The sequence below is a fragment of the Plecotus auritus genome, assembly GCF_963455305.1.
Source record: "Plecotus auritus genome assembly, chromosome: 2".
Classification (NCBI taxonomy): Eukaryota; Metazoa; Chordata; class Mammalia; order Chiroptera; family Vespertilionidae; genus Plecotus; species Plecotus auritus.
In genome coordinates this window covers 153,172,364-153,195,958 of record NC_137771.1, presented here as the reverse complement: position 1 = coordinate 153,195,958, position 23,595 = coordinate 153,172,364, and the positions used below count along the sequence as shown (strand labels likewise).

At 37.4% G+C, this 23,595-nt stretch overlaps 1 long non-coding RNA gene across 2 annotated transcripts; it reads right to left on the bottom strand.

Annotated features, from left to right (window-relative positions):
* Nucleotides 1-3,273: 3,273 nt before the first annotated feature.
* LOC308241630 lies at nt 3,274-21,398 on the bottom strand. Of its 2 annotated transcripts, none has more exons than XR_013959873.1 (4): nt 21,178-21,398; nt 13,264-13,338; nt 4,296-5,521; nt 3,274-3,647 (listed from the first exon to the last, which is right to left on the bottom strand). It is a non-coding gene; the product is annotated as an uncharacterized lncRNA (long non-coding RNA). The 2 variants fall into 2 exon arrangements; XR_013959874.1 differs by having other exon boundaries at nt 4,306-5,521.
* Nucleotides 21,399-23,595: the final 2,197 nt, after the last annotated feature.

Genomic DNA, 23,595 nt, shown 5'->3' with positions numbered 1-23,595 from the left:
CTTATTTCTTAAGTTAAAGACATGATTAAGTGTGAGTGGAAAACTAATCCCTTGCTACATTGGAACAGCCATTGCAATATTCAATACTTTTATATTAAACTGTTTTTATGTTTATGTAGAGAAAGAAATAAAACAGTCGCACTACAGTGTTCAATAATGTGGCACGCCTGAGTCTAACGAATTTAAGGGGAAACAGACAATAAGGTACCTAAGAATCCAAAGCAATTTAAAATTATTTGTCCCATATTAATGCTTAAGTTGTTTATGTTTAAGCTACATTTTACTTTTGTTACCAAGTGAGTTTTACCTCAGAGAAACATTTATTTCAGAGACCTCAAATAAAGCGGAATTATTTTTTTAAATAAAGACCTTAAATGCAAAGTTCAAAGAATTTTCACAGTGTGAATGTGAACATATTTATTTAACAAGACCACAAATCAAAAATAGCATATTACCAGTCACTATTTTGCCCTAGATGTAAGACCTAGTCTGATTTCTTACAGCATAGATTCATTTAGGCTGTTTTACAAATGTGTGTAAACACAGTCATACAAAGGGTATTTTTTCTGACTTTTTCCCTCAACATTATGTTTGTAAATGTTATTTATGTTGTATAGCAATAATGTATTCATTCTTACTGATTTATTCTTTTTCATTAAATGGCATTTTTTTTTACCTATTCCCCTTAAACATCTAGTTTATTTCTAGTTTGGGGCTCCAACAGAAATATTGTGAAAATTCTTGAACCTGATTTATTGGTGTACATTTGAACATATTTTGATTGAGAATATGCATATACCTGGAATTTCCAGATCATAGGATAAGCATAAGTTCAACTTATTAGATACTGACATTTTCTAAAATTATACTATCAGTTTATACTCTCAACAGCAGTGTTTAAGGGTTTTGATTGTTCAAGATTCTTGACAACACACAGTATTATCTTTTTTTTTTTAACTTTAGTCATTTTAGTTGACATGCAATGAGAAATTTGGATTTCAGTTTGCATTTCCATAGTAACTAATTAGATTAGAATCCTATATAATAAAAGTCTAATATGCAAATTGTCCCCTCGACTGGGGGACGGGGCCAGCCAGCCAACCACCTGTGGCCCCTCCCCTAGCCAGCCAAATCCCTGATCGCCCCCCCAACCCTGATTAGGGGCAGGGCCAACCCACCAAATGCCCGAGGCCCCTCCACCTGGCAGACCCACCCTTGATCATCTGCCCCCCCAGATCAGGGGCGGGACTGACCAGCCAACCTCCCACATCCCCTACCCCTGGCCAGCCCAGCCCAATTGGCTCTGATTGGGGTGGGCCAGCCCGACCCCAACCATGCATAAATTCGTGCACTGGGCCTCTAGTCCTATCTAATAAAAGAGTAATATGCAAATTAACCACCACTCCGCTACACCCACAAGCCATGCCCACCAGCCAATCAGGAGTGAGTATGAAAATTAACCCAACCAAGATGGCTGCAGCCACGGAGCGAGCAGGAGGTTTGGGTTTCCCTGGCAATGGAGGAAGCCAAGCTTTCCACACACTCTGGCCAGCCAGGCCTCCACTCAAGGCTACACAGTTTCAATTATAGAAGATACATTAATCCCCCCAAAAATGGCTGTGCACAGAGTGAACAGGAGGCTTGGCTCCGCTGAAGGCTACAAAGTTTCAATTATAGAAGATAAATAGATCCCAGATACCAGGGCCTCCACTTGAGATGCTGGGGGGTGTGTCCAGCATGCAAACCACCACAGGCCCCTCGCCCAGGCCACCCCACACCCCAAGAGAACCCCCACCCTGATCCGGGACACCCTTCAGGGCAAACCAGCTGGCCCCCATCCATGCACTAGGCCTCTATCCTATCTAATAAAAAAGTAATATGCAAATTGACCATTACTTCAACACACAAGATGGTTGCCCCCATGTGGTCAAAGATGGCTGCCGTCATGTGGACACAAGATGGCCAGTAGGGGAAGGCAGTTGGGAGGGACCAGGCCTGCAAGGGACGGCAGTTCTGGCAATCAAGCCTGCAGGGTAGGGCAGTTAGGGGTGACCAGCCTGGCAGAGGAGGGAAGTTGGGGGGGACCAGGCCTGCAGGGGAGGGCAGTTAGGGGTGACCAGACCTGCAGGGGAGGGTAATTAGGGGCAAACAGGCTGGCAGGGGAATAGTTAGGCATTAATCAGACTGGCAGGGGAGTGGTTAACAGGTGATCAGGCTGGCAGGCAGAAGTGGTTAGGGGCAATCAGGAAGGCAGGCAGGCAAGCAGTTGAGAGCCAGCAGTCCTGGATTGTGAGAGGGATGTTCGACTGCCCATTTAGGCCCGATCCAGGTAGGATCGGGCCTAAATGGGCAGTCGAACATCCCTCGAGGGGGTCCAGATTGGAGAGGGTGCAGGCTGGGCTGAGGGTCACACCGCCCCATGCACGAATTTCATGCACTGGGCCTCTAGTATTTTTATAAGTTAACTAGAAGCCTGGTGCACAAAATTTGTGCACAGGGGGGTCCCCTCAGCCCAGCCTGCACCCTCTCCTATCCAGGACCCCTCGGGGGATGTCCAACTGCTGATTTAGGCCTGATTCCAAAGGATCGGGCCTAAACCAGCAGTCAGACATCCCTCTCACAATCCTGGACCACTGGCTTCTAATGGCTCACATACCTGCCAACCTGGTTGCCCCTCACTGCCTCTCCATGCCAGCCTGATCGCCCCTAACTTCCCACCCATGCTGGCCAGGTCACCACCAACTGCCCCCCTCTGCCTGCCTATTCACCCCTAACTGCCCTCCCCTGCTGGCCTGGTCACCCCACGCAGACTGCTTGTTCAGTCGTTTGGTAATCCCTCACTAACCCCCCTGCTGGCCTTGTTGTAGGCAGCCATCTTGTGAGGGCATGATGGTCCATTTGCATATCACCTCTATTAAATAGGATTGAACACTTCTGGAATGTGATTGCTTATGTCTTTTTCTCATTTTATTGAGTTTTCTTTTTTTTATTTATAAAATTATTTATATATTTTGTATATGAGTCCTTTGTAGCCTATATGTATTTTATATTGTAAATATATTTCCCTTCTCTGTGGTTTGCTCTATACTCTTTTGATGAATGTAGTTCAATTGTCATGTAACCCAATTTATTAGTTTTTATTTTTATAGTTAGTTCTCTGTATTATTTTAAAGAAATAGTTTACTACTTCAAGTTCATGAAGATATTTTCCTATAGTATCTTCCAGAAGGTTTTGTTTTTTTCAGTTTTTTTGTTTGTTTGTTTGTTTGTTTTACCTTTCATCTTTTTATATGATGTAAGGGTAGGGATCAGGATTCTTTTTTTTTTTTTTTAATTTGGCTATCTAATTAACCTAGCACTATTTTTGAACAGCCCATTATTTCCTCCACTATACAGTACTGCATTATCTCATTTGTGGTAAACATGTATCAATATATATGGGTCTGTTTTTATAGTCTTTGTTCTGTTTTATTTCTACTCTGGTTTATTTTTTCCACTTTATGTGAATACATTGATGACCTAATTATTGTTGATTTATAATAAATCATGATCTCAATGGTGTAAATCTTTATTCAAAATTATATTGGATAATTTTATAATCAATTTAACATGTTTAAAAAGTATTGAGATTGCCCTAGCTGGTTTGGCTCAGTGGATAGAGCGTCGGCCTGAGGCTGAAGAGTCCCAGGTTCGATTCCAGTCAAGGGCATGTACCTTGGTTGCAAGCACATCCCCAGCAGGGGGTGTGCAGGAGGCAGCTGATCGATGTTTCTCATCAATGTTTCTAACTCTCTATCCATCTCCCTTCCTCTCTGTAAAAAATCAATAAAATATATGTATTTTTAAAAAGTATTGAGATTTATATTACAACTGTAGTTAATCCATTAGTTAACTCAGGGAAAACTGGCATTTTTTTCAATAGCTTCTTCAAACTACAAATATTCTATTTCCCATTTCTTTATGTCTTTAATTTCTGTCAATAAACTTTGTTGATTTTTCAGTATAAGAATCTTATATATCTTTTATTATAGTTTTTTGGAATATTTTATGTTATTCTATGCTGTTACAAATAGTAACATTTACATTTTATTTTTAATATATTTTATTGATATTTTACAGAGAGGAAGGGAGAGGGATAGAGAGTTAGAAACATCAATGAGAGAGAAACATTGATCAGCTGCCTCCTACACACCCCCTTCTGGGGATGTGCCTGCAACCATGGTACATGCCCTTGACTGGAATTGAACCTGGGACCCTCCAGTCCGCAGACCGACGCTCTATCCACTGAGCCAAACCAGTCAGGGCTACATTTTATTTTCAAATTCTTTATTGATAATTTATAAAAATAAAAAGGCTGAATATTGAAATTCATTCCTTGATCTTTTATATGTGACAACCTCCAAAGCAACTGATTTATTGATTGATAATCATTATTTCAACCCCTCTCCATTTCTACAGATAATATATTAAGTTATATGTTATACTATCTCCTAATTTACTGCCCTAATATTTTACCCTAACTCGTTTTCTATTTTAAACTATTATCCCAGTCTTCACCTTAACTTACCTCTAATCCATTTTCATAAATCCCAAACTAATCACATCACTCTTCTGATTTAAAACTTTTCATAACCTACAGATAAAACTCCTTCATGTGCATGGTCTTTGATGGTTGTATCTCCTAATTTAGCTATGTAAACCATTACTAAACTACTAACAGGTATTAAAACAAACAGCACTCTGTATGTTTTACCCTGTGGGTGTTACTCTATTTGTAATGTATTTTCTTATCTTCTCTACTTGGTTAACTCCCACTTTGCCTTCAAGACTTAATACAAATGACAGTACTTCTGAATAGCCACTCTGACCTCACCAAGCTGATATAATCACTCTCTCCCCAATGTTTTGTTTACACAGCTATAAAACACATACACACACACACAAAACAAAACAAAACAAAACAAAAAAACATATCGCCTGGGTGTCCTGGCTCAGTGGTTGTCAACTTACGAACCAGGAGGTGATGGCTTGCGGTCTCGGTCCCCAGTGCGAGGCATGCAGGGGGCAGCCAATGAATGATTCTCTCTCATCATTGATGTTTCTATCTCTCTCTCCCTCTCCCTTCTTCTCTGAAATCAATAAAAATATATTTTAAAAAGAGCAACTACATAGCTACTATTTGCTATCATATACTTGTTAATTTTATCTTAATTTACAAACATAAAACAACTTAATAAACATGGAATTAAACAAAAAATGTTTCTCAAGACAAAAGTTCACGGTTATGTGGTGGCTTCAAAAGTCCCCAGTACAGCATCAAGTCTTCCTTCATCTTTTTATTCTGACTTCCTCAGTGTAGCTTCCATCCTCAAGGCCCCTGTTGGTCCAAGAAGCCAGCTGGAGCTCTATTGATTAGGCCTGTTTTTCAGGTTGCAGCTTTTTTCAGGTTGAAGCAAGAGAGATAATGATCATGGTAAAGGACACATCTCCCAATTTTCTTTACAGAGCATTCCAGACAGTCCTACAAGATATATATTTACATGTCATTGACAATAAATAAATAAATAAATATCACATGACCACATCTAGCTAGAGGTAAGGATGGGAATATAATCTTTTTTTCTAGGTAATTTATTGTCCAACTTTTGTCCAAATAGTGTGTTGTCCAATTACTATGAAATAAAGTCAAAATTGATACTGAGTTGGCCACTAACAGCCTATGCTATATTCTTTACTATGTTATGCGCTATGAAGCATTGTCTCCTACATTCTCTTAATCCCATGTGAACAACACAGGGGTTGGCAGAGTAGGCACTCACGAAAGATTTGTTGAAGAATGCCTTTGAGATAGTTGAGAAGTTTGTGAATGTAAATCGCAACAATGCTTATTTCAAGAGATTACAAGCAACTAGCACTTGAAATGAATGTAAAGTTTTGCCTCATTTTTTAAAGATTTGTAAAATTATGTCCCTGAAATGTTGAGTACTTTTAGCTAATATTGATTTTATTGATTTGAAGTATAATTGGGCATATTCAGCCACTGAGAGGATTAGAAAAAATATTACAAAAGAGAAGAAAAGAAGAAACTTTGGCTATGAAAAAATAGATAGATGGTAAGTCACTCCAACAGATTTTAGAAACTTTCTCATTCGGAAAGAACTGTATTCATACTTTAAAATATTTCAATGATAAAATACTATGTAGTAGGATAAAACAAGAAAATATAAATGGGTGAAGGGAAAGTTCACAAAATATTACCCTTGTTTGTGGTCCCTTTCTAGCATGAGTGGGTAGATTAAGGTCACAAGAATTACAGCACCAACAAATGATTACTAAAATTCAAAGTTCTGAAGCTAATTATTTGGCCAATTTTCATAAATTAATAGTCATTCAGTTTTCCAAATGCTACTACTTATTTTTAAACCTTTAAATTAACCTAGGTTATATTCCTTAAGTTTCTCATTAATTATCAGTGGATTTGAAGTGGTTTACCCATTATATCAAGTAAAAGGGAAAGTGGTACAAATTAAAATACAGTGAACTGACAATGCATATTACTGAGAAAAAAAAGTGTTGGTGGACATTCAGAGTATTTTACGTACTGGAAGGCAGGATATATTGAATTTTACTCCCACCCAGTGTGAATAAGTTTTGCTCTCACATTCAGTATTTTATTGAGCATGTATTAAATGTCAGACTCTGTGAGTAAAAGAGGCATGCTTCTAGTTATATAGAGCTTAGACCCTGGTAGAAGAGACAGATTTTAGTAAAATAATCACAGTAGTGAATGTATAATTATGAAGAGAAAAGTGAATTGAGTGAAATGAGCATGATACCATAATAGCATTTATAAAGGATCCTTGCCCAAAAGGAAAAGGAAGGAGGTTCCATATAAGACTTTCCTAAAACATGATTTCCTAACACTATTGTTGGGAAATACAAATAATTAACTATTGATTAGGAGGTTTTGATTAGTTGGTTGTATTATTTTAATTCATGTAGTAAAGAGTTTAGTGAACAAGATATCTTAAAAAGCTGTATTTACCAAAGCACAGGAATAAATTACAGGTACTCCACACATTAATTTTTCAGCAACTTTTGATAGAGAAAATGTCTACTAAATAGTTTTATTTTCATCTAAGGGTCACACTTATAGAGCTTTATCACATCACTTTTTCCCACCTATCTGGGATTTTCCTCCTCATTCAGTTGTAGTTCAGGGCATGTTGTATGCTAGAAATAGCAGGAGACAGGCTCTTTTCTGAGTTGCTCTTGGACTAGATGTGTTTTTTAGGTTACAAAGGTATCACTTCTGACAGTTTAAACTGTGCAATTCAGTATGATACTATTGCTAAATGTGGCTATTTACACTTGAATTAAAATTTTTATTTCTCAATTTCACTAGACATATTTCAAGTACTCAGTACTCATATGTAGCCAGTGGTTCCTGTATTGAACAACAGAGAACATATCCATCACCAATAAAATGTCTATTAGAAAGCACTGGTCTAAGTACATAAAGTGGAGTGGCTTCTGCGACTGGCAGAAAATGAGACCTTCAATCATCAAATGGCTGTATCAAAATCTATGCTGGTTTGGTAGCTGGGAGCAGAGGGACCTCAGTGACTAACCTTACATCGATCCACTTCGTTTGAGACTCTTACTCCATTTTATTAAGAAAAACAACAAATAATGGTGAGGGATTTAGCAAAAAATTAAAAAAACTAAAAAGAACAAAACAAAAACACAGGCAAAAGTATGGTGATCGCCAGAAGGGAAGGGGGTTGGGGGAGCTGGAAGAGGGCAAAGGGGGGATAAATGGTGGCGGAAAGAGACTTGACTTTGAGTGCATGTAGATGATGTGTTATAGAGTTGTACACTTGAAATCAGTATGGCTTTATTAACCAATATCACTCCAATAAATTCAACTAAAAAATCCACTTTCCACTTCTATGTCAAGATATTATATATTATTGGATATTTAAAAGATGAATCTCATTGAATGTAGAATAATGTCAGGTTACAATAATGGTTAAAGAAACACACAGTTAGTTTAAACTCTAAAACTAGTACATGTAAACAAGAATAGTAAGATTTGCATTGTAATTCTGTACTTTGTATTATTATTAAATACTGGATCACTATGTCTTTGTTATATAACACATCTGATTGCTAGTAAACTCGACTTTTGATTGGAAGCACATGCCACTGGCTACATGTGACTACTGAGCACTTGAAATATATCTAGTGAAACTGAGAAAATGATGTGAGAGCTTAAGATTAAAAGTTTTAGCACATTGATAAGTAATAGAAATGTGGTAAATAATACTTGCATATTATATTTAGTATGTTTTTATATTGAGGCCTTTTAAATTACAAATTTTTGGAAGGAAGGAAGAATGTTGTATCCTTAGAAAGTAGTATTTGAAATGCATGTTGTGATAGAATTATGTAATTTATGTCATTATTAGTATATTTTGTACACAAATGATGTAACAGAATGTCTGGTTGCATACTTCACACATATCACACATAGCCAGTAGAATCCCAGAAAATTTTGTAATAAATCATATGCTTTGCTTGTAGATTGTTATTGTGTGTGTGTGTGTGTGTGTGTGTGTGTGTGTGTGTTTTGCTTTAAAATTATCAAAATTATTGGTGGTCATTGACCAATTATTGGATGTTTAAAGTTTTTTCTAAATATAGAAATTATATATGCCATTTTTATTCCCTTAAATTTAAAAGCTGAGAAAATAAAGGTAATTGTTAAAGATGGACAAAAAAAAATGTAATTGCAGATAAAATAAAATCAAAGAACATCCACTAATAAAGGAAGCAGAAAAAAGATATTATCTTGTGGCTCATTAAGCATTGATTGTGCATCATCTTTCTTAAGCACATGATCCAAAATGAAGGATCCACTGGAATAGAATACAGTATCTTCTTATTTCACCTTGGAAGTTTCTTATTGATTGCCCTGTGGTCTCCACAGAATATATTCACAGGTATTAACTATTTATCTTTGTTCCAGAATTCTAGTAAATAAAGTCTGAAAAGGGAGAAAGTCCAAGGCAGTGAACATGAAGAAATTAAGAGAAATGAGGCAAAGAAAGACACAAATGATGCAATAAGAAACAGTGCTAAGCAGTACACGTTATAAAGAGACAAGGTAAGTCACTCAGCAGTACACGTTATAAAGAGACAAGGTAAGTCACTCAGTTTTCAATCAGTATATAAGACTTCTCTGGAAAGTTTGTAAGGAGAAAACATACTTTGGAGCAGTCTATGAAAGGGAAAGATAAAGAGATATGTATGTGCCCTACTTTCTCTCATCTCCCATTTCCCATTGGTCAAGGTTCAGATAATGAGGAACCCGCTCACAACAAGATGTATAATCAAACAGAGTAGCACTCCATCCAAGTTTGTGTGTGTGTGTGTGTGTGTGTGTGTGTGTGTGTGTGTGTAAATAGGTCACAGTCTATGGTCTGTGCAAGACCTGGGGTTCAATTTGCACTCCATTGAGACTGGAAAGATTGACAAGGGCACCAGCAAAGGAGACAAGTGTGGACCAGGAGTAATGTTGGAGTGAGAGCAATTGAGACTACATCCTATGTTTTCCTAGCATGCTTACTCTTGAATGAAAGTTTAGGTTGTATATAATTAATTGTAATATGGTGTCTACTCCCCAGTACTTTGAAGCTATTACTCCATTGACTTCTGACCTTTATTGCTCATCAATGCTTACACTCATTCTAATTATTAGATAATTTGCTTTTCTCCCAGGGAAGTTCTAAAATTTTCTCTTTAACTTTAATATTTCACTGTTGTACAAAATTGCTTATCTTTGTATCTATATTTTCTAAATGAGGACTCAGTACTTTGATCTAGATATTTCTAAGTTATGATCTCTTTAAATATGGTCATTTTCACTTTTCCAAAAATTTTATGGGTGGAAAATTTTAAGTCAGACCATTCTCCAAGTCTATTATAAATTTAATGGCATAATTTCTCTTCTTTATCTTTCTTTCATATGTTCTGTATCAAATCCACAGTATTCTTTTCTAATTCATTAATTTTCTCTTCAGTTCTTCCAACCTTATGTTTATGCAGTTTACTTGGCTTTTTTGGTTATTGTTGTGTAATTTCAAGGGCTACATTTTTTCCCCCAAGATTCTCCTCAATACTTTTTTTTTATAGCCACGTGTTCTTTATTTTTTTACCATCTTTTTCATATTACAATCATTTGTTCATTCTTTCTTTTATGCATTTTAGGATTTTAAATAGACATATTAAGTCTTTTTCAAATTACTCAAATATAATTATGTTACCAGATTAACACCTGTTTGAGGACTATCTTTCATCATTAATTTTTTTGCTTTGTATGCTTTGCTTTCTTCAATGTGCCTTTCCTGGTTTCTGTGTTTGTTTATTTGTGTTTAATCTCTCCTTTCTCACCTTTCCACATGTGGCTGTTTTACAGTTGTCTTTACCTGCCTTGCTCTTTTATTGGCAACCAATCTCTCATCATGCAAGGATATTATGGAAATATTATTAAGCTAGTTGGGGCTTGACCCAGCTTTGGTGAAGCAACTATTTGTGCTTTCTCCCAACCCTCTAGGTAACAGCTTGATATTTGCCTGAAACCGTAGGTGCCCTGGCCTGGTTTCCTATGTTACACACTGAACCTGGCTCTGTTCTTCCACCCACTCTGCTTCTTAGAAGCTGAATATGTGGTCATTTCTGCTTGTGCCTTGTCCTAGAACTCAGAAGGCCTGTGAATTAAGCCGCACATACTGTTAGTGTTTTTATCTGCTTTTGGTCTTTCAGGATGTTTATCTTGCTTTTGGTTGTAGCCATGTCTTTTAAATACATATACAATATATCATCTATCTGTTGTGATTTTTGGAGGAGGAACAGGGTAAATATTCTGCATAAACTGCCAGTGCCAACTTGAACAGCAACCCCATTGCAGGTGACTTTATGTAAACAAAGACCATGAGAAGCTGTTAACAAACCTAAATACACACTTTACGTGAAAGTAGTAAAGCACTAGTCCTTCTGTCACAGTTACAGCTGTTGGTGCCACTTATTTAATTGGGGAGGATCACTTATGTAATATGATTTCAGTTTATTGATACTACTTGTGTCCCAATGTCTGAAATTTTAGGAAGAGTTTCAAACATTTGACATAATTTCCAAATAATCTTTTCCCCATAGATTACAGAGTATTTTCTAGTGGTAAAATACACACCTCCTTGTGTTAGGTATGAATTTAACTCTTATGAGTCATCTATGTCCTATAGCCTTATTGTGTATCAGTTTGTCAATTCTTTCCTGAAATCAAGTATTGATAAAAAAGACAGAAAGAATATGAGGAGGTGCCATCACTTACAACTGTGTCATCTTGGAAAGATTTTTACGTTCTATGGTTTGGTTTCCTTAGTTTCTAAAATGGAATCTTTATGAAGATTATATGAAATGATATACTGTACATAGTAGTAATTGGAATATATTATTACTCAATAATTGCTAGTGGAAAGACAGAAAGTAAAAAACACAGGTAAGATCTGGAGCTTCAAAGAGGTTTCCAAAGTCCTCTTAGTTTTGCCTTTGTCAGTCACAAATTCAGAAAACTAATCTAGTAAATAATTTAGGTTCTAATACTGCAAAATTAGACATCTGGTTATTAACTTTGGGGACACATTTAGGTATAAAGATCTTATAATCATGGCCTCAAAGGAAAACATTAAAATCAAATTGGCTTGAATTAACTACTAAAGCCAAAGATTCTGCATAAATTTGTTGTCGTTGCCTATTTATTATTTTCATTGACAATTCATTTCAGTGGAGACTCTATAAACTAACACATTTGCAAGGAGCAAAACAAATCACTTTGCAGAATGGCTAAGTAGGCAGCAAAGGACAACTGAGTTTGTTGATAGTTAAATGTGTTTGCTTTTATTAGGCCTATAAGAAATATCATGGCCCAGAACTAAGTCAAATTACACATACAGATAATATAAGCCCACAAATTAGCCTCACATTTCCTACTACTCTTATGAAATAATCACAATTAATTTCCATGTTATTAAAACTGAGCCTAAAGGATAGTAATAACCATGCCTTATATTTTCATAGTTCATTGCAGTTTCCAAAGTACTCTTATAGACATTGTTTTACTTCAGCCTCACAATAAATGTATAAAACAGGAATAACTTCCTTCAGTACACAGATAAGGAAACCGAGGTTAAGAAAATTGAAAGGATTTTCTAGAATAATTTGTAGCTCCTCCATATATACTGTAGTCAGCAGGGCTGATCAAAATTTGCAGTGCCTAATACAGTGTTATCTACACTGTGGGTTAAAATTTTTATTACAGTCTATAAAATTCACTGAATTAGTATGATACAGTATATTCAAAATTGTATTCTCAAGATAGTTTAGATGATTCATGCTATAGGAAATGTGCATTTTGGGCATGTATAGTGAAAGTCAATGATTTCTAAATCTCTGCTCTTGGGAAATTATTTTTTACATTTTTATGTTGGAGATTTCTAGTATTTCACAACTTGTTAAGTGGCTCCAAACTATTAAGAAAAGCAATTTGTAAATATAATTTTGTACAATACCACAAAACTGAGTTTCAAGAAAGGAAAGACTCCTCCTTACTCTTGGTTAAGTATGACACGTCCTGATACGTCCAAAATTATCTTATGAGACATCAGATACCGAGCTCAAATAACTGCACCAAGGATTAAGCCCAGGGCTTGCCTTAGCAACAAGTTCAGATTCTTTTTGTTAAGACTTTGCACTTAACATGTCAGCATGTTTTAAATATAGCTTAGTTCCTCTTGAGCAAAGGGGCTATTGTAATATCTGTAGCCTCACATATTTCTATGACTTTATGTTTCAGCTCTCCAGTGAGTTTTAAAAATTATTTCTATGATTTTAAATGAGGTGCTGTTCCTCATATCTGAAGAATAGTACCTTTTCCCTATTATCTGCATGACGCTCCTTGGCCTTATTCATCTATATTTCCTTCTGCTGTGTCCTTCCACATGAGAAAGTTACTGTGCTGACATATGTCAATATCAGTCTGAGAAAAACATACCAGAACCACTCTAACAAGACAACTGCACCACTCTACCTAGCCACCACCATGCCCCTCATCCCTCCACCAACAATCCAGCAGAAATAACAAATGAAACTCTACTGTTTGCTTTTCAACTGACTCACTATGTCTCCTGGAGAAATGTCTATTACCTGGACATATCAAGCAGGGCTGACTTAAAACTTCCAAAGGCCTTTGGCAGTTCTTTCTTCTTAAGTCCCTTCGTCCTTAAAAAAAAAAATAAGTAAAATTCTTTGAATGTTAATTTACAACATCAGTTTAAACATGACTATATTGATATTATATATTTTTACCTAAAAGTTTATATTTTTCTTCTGATTAAAATAAATTAGAATATTTACTAAGCCTACTGTACCTAATGTATAAGTCAGCCCTAACTATAAGTCCAAGTAATCCCCAGGAAAATGAATTTTTAAAAACTATTTTAAGAAAGGTTTTCTAGAAAACTATATTAATATTGATGCTCTTCCTGATGTTCAAGTATTTGAAAAGTATTGGGCCCTCTTCAGCACCTGAGACAGAGGCAAGTCATACAATGAAATGAAGACCACAAATAATTTGCCTAATCTCACATAAAAAAATTAGTCTAACATTTACTAAGGCCTTACAATGTTCTGGGGCTATGCTATGTGTCTTCTATGAATCATCACATTTAATCCCATAAATACAACAAGAAATAGCTGTTGTTTACTTCCCTGAGACAAATATGGAGCTGAGGGTCAAAAGAATAATGTAATCTGTCTGGTGTCCCATAGGAAATAGATGGTAAAGGCAAGATCTAAACTAATATCTGATCCTTAACCACAATGCTTATGCCAGTTGTTGTTTAATATATTATTTTAATGATTATAATGTACTAGAGGCCCGGTGCATGAAAATTCATTCACTGGAGGGGGGTCCCTCAGCCCAGCCTGCCCCCTCTCACAGTCTGGGAGCCCTCAGGGGCAGGAGGTGACCCAGTGATCAGGGGAAGGTGATGCCCCATCACACCTCTGCTGCTGCCACTGCAGGCAGCGCAAACCTTGGCCGGCCCTGGTTACCTGAGCCTTGGGTGGCCCTGGGCAGCTGGGCAGCTACCATCTGAAGCTTGCCTGCACCTTGGGCTGGCTCTGGGGGTCTAGGGGGCTGAAGGGACTGGAGGACTCTTGAGGCAGGCGCATGGAGTGGCCAGACCCGCCTAGGGGTGGGTCTGGCTGTGCTGTGTGCCTGCTGCCCCAGTGGGGCTGAGGAGACTGGGCGCCGCCATCTTTGAGGGCATGGCAGTCAATTAGCATATTCCCTCTTTATTGGCTGTGGGTGCTGCCATCTTTGAGGGTGTAATGGTCAATTAGACTAGTCCCTCTTTATTAGAAAGGATTAGCATTACTTTTACAATGCAATGTACAAAATATGTTAATATTCATTGTTGAAATGGGAAAAGAAAAGAATCTGTTTCTACTGTTTTATATCATAAGGAAGAATAAGGAAGTCTAATTGTAGCCTGGTTTTAACCCACCCCCTTCCCTACACACATCCTATATAATAAAGAGGTAATACGCAAATTGACCATCACACCCTTGCACAAGATGGCTGCCCCCATGTGCTCACAAGATGGCCACCACAAGATGGCCAGGCCAGCAGGGGAGGGCAGTTAGGGGTGACCAGGCCAGTAGGGGAGGGCAGTTAGGGGCGACCAGGCCTGCAGGGAAGGGCAATTGGGGGCAACCAGGCCTGCAGGGGAGGGCAGTTGGGGTTGACCAGGCCTCCAGGGGAGGGCAGTTGTGGGAGACCAGGCCTCCAGGGGAGGGCAGTTGGGGGCAACCAGGCCTGCAGGGGAGGGCACTTAGGGGCGACCAGGTTGGCAGGGGAGGGCAGTTGGGGATGACCAGGCCTGCAGGGGAGGGCAGTTGGGGGTCAATTGGGCCAGCAGGGGAGCAGTTAGGCATCGATCAGGCTGGCAGGGGAGTGTTTAGGGGGTGATCAGAATGGCAGGCCGAAGTGGTTAGGGTAATCAGGCAGGCAGGCAGGCGAGCGGTTGGGAGCCAACAGTCCCGGATTGTGAGACGGATGTCCTACTGCTGGTTTAGGCCCAATCCTACAGGCAGTCAGACATCCTCCAAGGGGTCTCAAATTGGAGAGGGTGCTGGCTGGGCTGAAGGACACCCCCTACCAGTGCATGAATTTCGTGCACTAGGCCTCTAGTATACATATATTTGTTTGTGCACCTTGCACACCCACACATATGACATACATGCAGTCTTGCCTATCCCTCCTCCACAGGCATGGTTTCAGATTCTTCATGGACTATTAAGTCTCTTTTTCTTTTACTTTTCATTCAACAAATATTTTTAGTTCAATTTCTAAACCCTACTCAGCACAAATAATGTAAATATGAAAAAGACATACAAGGAAAAATGAATCTTTTTCTTAATTAATAAAAGCATTTATTTTTAATGAAAGAATACACTTCTTTTATTATTTTGACTAAGGGGTCATATCAGGTCCCAGTTCTGCTGATGTCCACAACCCATTAGCTCCAGGCAGCCTCTGTTCAGCTAAAAATAATGTGTATGAAAAGAATTGCATATTACTTGCCAAAGTGAAAATGCAAGTGAGCAAATTAGTAAACATGTGGGATGAAGAACTGCCACCGACTAATGGCCTGAATTTGCACTAACTGTTTGGAGTATATGGTGCTAAGATCCGACCCAGCTGCTTCGGAAAGAAGCATGATGGATATCATGACCTTGCTCAGTCAACTGTGCCTATACTCTGTCCCTATCCACAACTGTTTTGTGGCTCCAATTCATACGCACAGTTTTTCTTAGTGGATGCTAACATGCTTAAAGAATTTTTAGCAATATCAATTAACTTTGAGTCGAAGAACAATGAAAAGGTCGGCCATTTGTCATTTTACTACAGTTCCACATATAAATCTTTAGACATATTAACACAGAGCATTGATAAATTCAGATTATACTCATTAAATGTCTTGAATATGTACTAAAGTGGGGAGTGGAGCATTAAACACTTCAACTGATTTGTGAAGCTATGTCTTACCTCATGAAAGTCCCTGGGCAGACACTGCTAAGTCTATGGGCATCATTTTCACAGGGTGGGTTGAGGTGACCAACAAACAGCACAATGCAAATTGTACTCATTTCCTCTTTCTATTCATGATCTTGTGGGCAGGGGCCTCCTGCCTCAAGAGTGAAAGGCAATTCGGGAATAAATTCCTTTCTTTTGGAAAGGGAAGTCTTAGGTTTTAAAAAATGTGTAAAGGCAACTGTAGTGTACTACCTAAGAAATAAATAATTACGTATTGTCTTAGTACCAAAAATTATTTTCTCTGAGTCATATATAGAATTTTTTCCAATCATGATTATTTTAAGACTTCAGATTTTCCAATTCTAAGTTGGAGTCAAACTGACATAGGGAATAGACTGGAAAAATTAGAGCATGATGAGACTGCAGTGGTTTTCCAAACTGTAAATCCCTGTGTGCTGAAGTATTTTATTGCAGTTGAAGCCTGGGTAAGAAACATCTGTGGTTTATACTTTTAGACCAGTCCCATACCACACTGGGGCTACTGACCAACTTCCTCTAGCAGCGGCTGTAAGGGCCACTTTCAAAAATGCCCTCAGCACTTTACATGTTTTCCAACCAGTCTGCCATTCCATTTAGCATTGATAATTTAGACTCAATCATCTTGATCATTCTGGCTTCTTATCATACCTGGCTGGCTATGAAAGCTCACATTTTAGAATACAAACCTATATTGAAATAAACTAGACTCTGAACAAAACCACCATATAAATGAAATACTATTAGAGATGTAGGTGATTACAAACGTAATCAAACATTTAAACATGGATGTGTGAGTGGCAGTGGATTTTTAACTACCACATATTCTGTTATATGTCTGAGGCGCTATGCTAGTAGTTTATCTACAATTTTCATATTTTTGCTTAAGTTCACAGAGCAACAAAGTGGCAGAAATAGGTCCAGTGATAATAAGAAAAGGGGGAGGGGTTTAAGAAGAAAATTTGATTTGATAAAATGTAAATTAAAATCAAGACAAAGCAACAAAAGATAAGTAAATAAAACCAAAGATTAGGTAAATATATATATATATATATATATATATATATATATATATATTTTTTTTTTAATCAAGAAGATAGTCTATTTCAAAAGAATTCTTAATCCTAGGAAATGACCAGGCTCCTTTCTCTCTCATTCCTCCTTTTGACTCATGGCCCCAACTTCCTCTGTCCTACCCAATATTTTAGGGACTGTTCAGTAATTCATGGCTCTCACAAGGTATTCCAAAACATTTTTGCTTAGAACTCATCTGTCCCTCTGCTGTTCTCATGTTGCACTTGTGGCTTGCTTATGATTTTTGTATGTTTCTCTCGCTCCTACTAGATTGAAATAAAGGAGTCTAGAATATGCCACTGTGGCATAAAAATTATTTTGAGCAGAAGACATTTAAATTCCTGAAATTTCTTATCTGCCTAAAAGTTGGGCTTCTCAAAAGAATTCAATTAAGAGAAATTCCCTGCTTTGGGAGCAACCAGGCAAGATTGACTGTTATCACTGGAGATGAGAATGTCCCACATCACACCTAAACAGATGTCACAAAATGATATCTCCTATCTGTCCTCCTAAGGGCCCATTTGTCTTTCCTAAAAGTCATTTATTTTCCCCTAAGTGCCTTTCTCCCCCTACTCTTCTCCTGATAAGAATTATGCCCCAAGTTCTAAATACCTCCTAAAGTCACATTTTTCTGTGCAAACTCACTCTCATACATACTTAGTGGATAAAAATCTGTCTTTCCTCTTGCTAATCTTTTGTACGCAAGACATGAACATAGAAGGTAGAGAAAGACCTACAACTCCCCAACAAAAGACAATGAGGATCAGTCATCTCTGTCATCCCTCAGTGCCAAGTCATAGGAGGAATCCAATGTGGTTTTGCTGAGGGGATCTCAACTTAGGTGAATCGAATTAAAATATACTACACTAAATTGGTGACTAAGTATTCTGAAATCTGTGAAAAGAAAAAATGCAATCTGTAATTAAGAGGTAATTGAAGCCAAAGTTTAAAAACATAAAAGTAGTTTATACGAGACCTACAAGAGCTTCATAAGGCTGAGGCTGAAATAAACATGAATTAAATGGGCGATAGCATAATATATCAAGAGTCTAATTTGTAGGTTAACATCTGACAAACTAGACTAAAATTTGGTCTTGCCTTGTCATTATGTATTTATATATTCATTGTATTTTTAATGTTCACATAGTGTGGTAGTTTTGCATCGTGAAATAGGTAAGGCAACTTGACTGAGAGGATGATGTGACTAGGATCCCAGAGTCACAATGTTTTGAGGAGAAATGCTTAATATACTCAAAGTAATCAGAAATTTTATCATTCAGAAAATCATAGTGAATTCATCTTAATAGCATTCGGTCCGAGACCTGTTTTATCGCATTGTTAGTGCTTTGGGTTCTGATGTTGATTTTAACTCTTTGAAATGGTTTCTGACTTTGACCTCAAACTTTTTTTAAAATTTCTCTTTATTGTTGGAAGTATTAGAAGATGTTCTTGATTCATGGTAATATGAGTTGTACCCTTTCCTGCACTTCCGAGGTCTGATGTCTGAAGAGTTTTGAAGGCCATTAACATTGAGATTTACTCAAACATGGAACTATCCCCAAGGCTCAGAGAAGATTCCAGAGAGGCTTCCAATCCTCTTTCGGGGAGTGAGAAAGAAGTACAGAACAAACCAGGACAAAACATCTCTTAGACTTGTGTTCCTCACAGGAGGTCTAGACCAAAAAATATTAAAAGTGCAAAAGCGGCTTGATCTGATGCTTTGCAACCATCACCACATCAAGGCCACCATTACTCTTACTGCTGAAACTTGTCCTTCAGGTTTCAACCTTACCAAATGTCCCAGGCAGGGTGAGTTCTCAAAACCAGCACTTTCCTACAAGTTGCTGCATCCTAACATGATGTGCTGAGAAGCTGAGGTATTGCTCTCCTCCACCCTCTGTTGATCTCAACTGCTAATCATATGCCATCATATGCTGTCACATGGAGCAGTGTACCTTGACAGGGAAAATGATGTGACCTCTGCTGTAACCACAGACATTGCTCTCTCTTTCCCTTTCCTGCTATGTACCATAAATATCTCTATAGTCCTCCAATGCTAGGCAGGGTGTAACACAAGGACAATGACTCACCCCCTTACACAGTGCAGATCACCTATGCCCTGCAGTGCCTGGATCCCAGTGTGTCATCAATACACAGTTGTTGAATAGCTAAATTAGTTGGCCATGTCTACATTTCATAGCCACTGTAAAGACAAAGGGAATAATTTTGAGCCCAATCACCTTTTCCAGATAGTTTAAATGAAAGAACCAAAAAGGTGGGTCCCCTATTGGTTCTGAGAGTGGGGGATTTCAGAGCCAGGGTAGTAAAGAAAGAGAATAGGGTAATAAGAGTTAAGTGGAGACTGGAAAGATGTCAGAAAGCATTAAATTAAGCACTGGTGAAGAACAATCAATGTTATGCCTAGTTTGTCATAATAGGTGCAATTGTTGGTTTCAGGGAAGAGGAAGGAGGTGGGTTTTAAACAAAGGAAACCAGAAGAGACACAGGAAATGTATTTTAAGTTCCTTAATACTACAGTGGAGCTCTAAGTTTTAAAGTCAGGTTTATTGAGATAATTTACATGTTGCAAAAATTCATCTTTTATAGCACACAGTTCCATGATTCTGACAGGCCCAAAGATGTATGACAACAGAATCGTGATAGGCAACATTTCCATCACCTCTAAAATTCCCCCCGTTCCTTTTTCCAAGTCTCCTTCCTCCATTCCTTCTGATCTACTGTCACTATTGTTTTGACTTTTCCAGAATGTCATGTAAATGGAATCAATTTATAGACTTTTGAACCTGGCTTACTTCACTTAGCATAATGCACTTGAGATTCATCCACGTTGTATCACTATGCATGTATCAATAGTGCATGTCTTTATTTTAATTTAATTTATTTTGCTGAGTACTATTCCATTGTGTGGACATATTACAGTTTGTCTATCCACCAACTGATGGACATTGAATTATTTTTAGTTTTTATTATGATTAAGCTACTATAAACATTGCTACACAGGATTTTTAGTGGGTGCATGTTTTCATTCATCATGGGTAAAGACCCAGGAATGAGATTGCAGGGTCATAGGGTGAGTATATGCTTAGCTTTATAAGAAATTATCATTCTGTTTTCCTTAATTCTTCCTAAATATTATTTTCTTATGTCACTAACATCCTATCTTCTCACATAACCATTGGCAAGGCTAAGGTCCTGCAGATTGCATTTGACAATTATAAAGAAAAAACAGAGATACAGATTTGATGGAAAGGGAATAATAGACCACAAGTGAAAGTGTGGGTACCTGGTACCTTCTGAGCTAGGCTTGCATTCCATAGTTTGAAAACGTAAGTTAGGATAAAATCAAAGTGGGACAATGCTGCCCATCAACTACCATTTGCAAGCACCCGCTCCTGGTTCTAAGGCTCAGTACTTCTCCTGACACACACATCCTACCACCACACACCATCCTGACTCTGAGTTCTGCCAAAGGTACGAGGAGTGTAATTACTAGAAATGTGATGTGTTCCAAGAAAAAGCAATCATGCCACTCTGTTTGATAGCATTAATGGTGTCCTGGAGATTTTTTTTAAGAGGAAAAAAAAAAGCAAAAAAAGAAAATCTTGCTCATAATACATTATTTTTTTTTTTCCTCCTGGCACATTTACTGAATTCAGCAGGAACTGGAAAAGCATGTGCCAAAACGCAATTTGGAAAAGTGTTCATATTTGTGGGTGTTTCAGCCCTGACTGGAACCAGGAAGTAGCCGAAGTCATAAATGTGAATGAGTTTCCCCTTGAGTTTTCCAAACCAGATTTACAGTATTATTTTGCTACACATTATTGCTATCCAAAGTTCTAACTCCAAGTCTCCCGAGATACATTTTCAGGCAGGAAGGATCTACTTACATTAAATCAAAGATTAATGAAGATTGGGACGGAGATGCTTCTTTGCTTCTGGTTACTGACACTGTCAGACTCTTGCATGAAATGTATAAGGCAAATGCCTTCCAGAAGAGAGGGAAAGGATTTAAGGGACAGATGAACCCTGTACCTTTAGATCTTGGAGCCCTCAGTTGGTTTGCAGATCTTCCTGTGACTTAAAGGAGCAAATGCGCTCCTGTCTATGTGTCATTTTTAAAATTGGCAGGTGCTATAAAGAGTTCAGATAACTCAGCAATGTAGAGTCCTTTAAAATAACTGTTCACAGAGTTAAAATAGCACTCTTGATGAGTAGCTCTTCACAAACACGGACTGAGAGTCATACTTTAGTCAACACACATGATCTATCATTTATGACTTACAGAGCACAGCTGTTTGTGAGTGATCTGTTGAGTTGTCTTAATAGAAGTTGAGCAAGTAACTTACAGGCTTGTTGCTCATGAAATCCTCCTTCAAAGTACTTGAGAGATAGAAGAAGCTGCCCAGAATTTAATAATCATAGGACAGTAGTCATAAACCTTGTGGAAAAGGGACATACAGAGAAATTAAGCCATTTAGAATCTGTCAGAGAACAGGGAATTTCAAAAACAACCTTTAGTTTCATTAAAAATTTATTTATTCAACTCTAATGTACTTTGAATTAAATTTGCATTTTATTAAAAAAACACAGAGTATATTTTTACAATGCTTCATCAAGGAAATACCACCCAGAAAGGTCACTTATATGCTATGACAATGTCATATGGGTTATGTTTTAAATTTGACATGCTTGAGTATTAAATTCTTATTCCATAAATTACTCAAGATAGCATCTTACCTTTATAATAAATATAACGTGGTTCTTGATCAAAACCTCCTTAAAATACACTTTGCATTTTAAGGTCCTTTAATCTGAATATACCCAGTCTTAATTCCTATCAAGGAAATATGTATATTACATCCCCTGAAAGAGCACATAGCAAGAAAGATAAGAAATATAATTTTTGCTTCTCAAATAATCTTAAATGCTAAATGGCCTGCCATGCAAAATTTTGGCTTACAGACCTGTACTTCCAGTTTTCTGACAAGGAACTTCTGTTATCAAACCACATCGTAATTTTCTAGAATATTTTCTTTTTCATTAAAGTGGAATTATAACATGTTAGTCTATTAGGGAACTTTATCTATTATTTAATTTGGTGGTCTGCAAACTATGGCCCATGAGCCAACCAGGTATTTTTTGTCAAGATTTATTGGCAACTTCTGTTCATTTAAGCCATGTCTATAACAGCTTTCCTCTATCAAAGCAGAATTGAACAGTTGCAACAGGGACCAGAGAAAGCTTAATCCTCTTATTATTTGACCCTTTAAGGCAGTGGTTCTCAACCCTTCTAATGTCGCGACCCTTTAATACAGTTCCTCATGTTGTGGTGACCCCCAACCATAAAATTATTTTCGTTGCTACTTCAGAACTATAATTTTGCCACTGTTATGAATCGTAATGTAAATATCTGTGTTTTCCGATGGTCTTAGGCGACCCTGCTAGCGTTCTCAACCTGTTGCGACCCACAGGTTGAGAACCGCTGCTGTAGAGCCTAAGACCATCGGAAAACACAGATATTTACATTACTATTTATTAACAGTAACAAAATTACAGTTCTGAAGTAGCAACAAAAATAATTTTATGGTTGGGGGTCATCACAACATGAGGAACTGCATTAAAGGGTCGCGGCATTAGAAAGGTTGAGAACACTGCTTTAAAGAAAGGTTTTCCAAGCTGTAATATAGTCTATCTCCTACATTTTATAAAAAACAAAACACAAAATATTTAACATTTTCTGTTACTCTTTGGAACAGCACCAGGGGAATAGATTAATATGTCATAAAACCTTAAAATTCCCAAAATATGTGCTAGTTTGCTTTACATTAATACATATGTGGAGAAACTGCCTTATATCCCTTTGAGATTGAACTAGTATGTCTGATGGAAAAAAAAAAAATTGAGTCCATGGTCTCTCTGAGACACAGATATAAAAGGCTCATGGAATTACAGCTACTTAGTAGTTAATGAATTTAAACATTTTATGCAGAACTGAGTTACCATCAAGAAAGAGGAAGGATTTAAAAACAAACTAGTCACATGCAATGAAGAAACATTTCTCCTTCTTTAATGTAAAAAAAAAATGCAGTAAGGACATATGAAATAAATCAACCACACATCTCTTCTTGTAACCCCTCTCCTTTTTTTCAGTTGAGTAATGACAAAAAAAAAAAAAGAAGAACCAGATATTTGGAAGAGTAAGTGGAATGTTCCTCAATTAAACTGTAAACTGACAACTTTCTCACAAGTTGACAAGGGCCATACTTTAAGAAAGCCCCTAAAAGCATTTGATGCCAGGAATTATT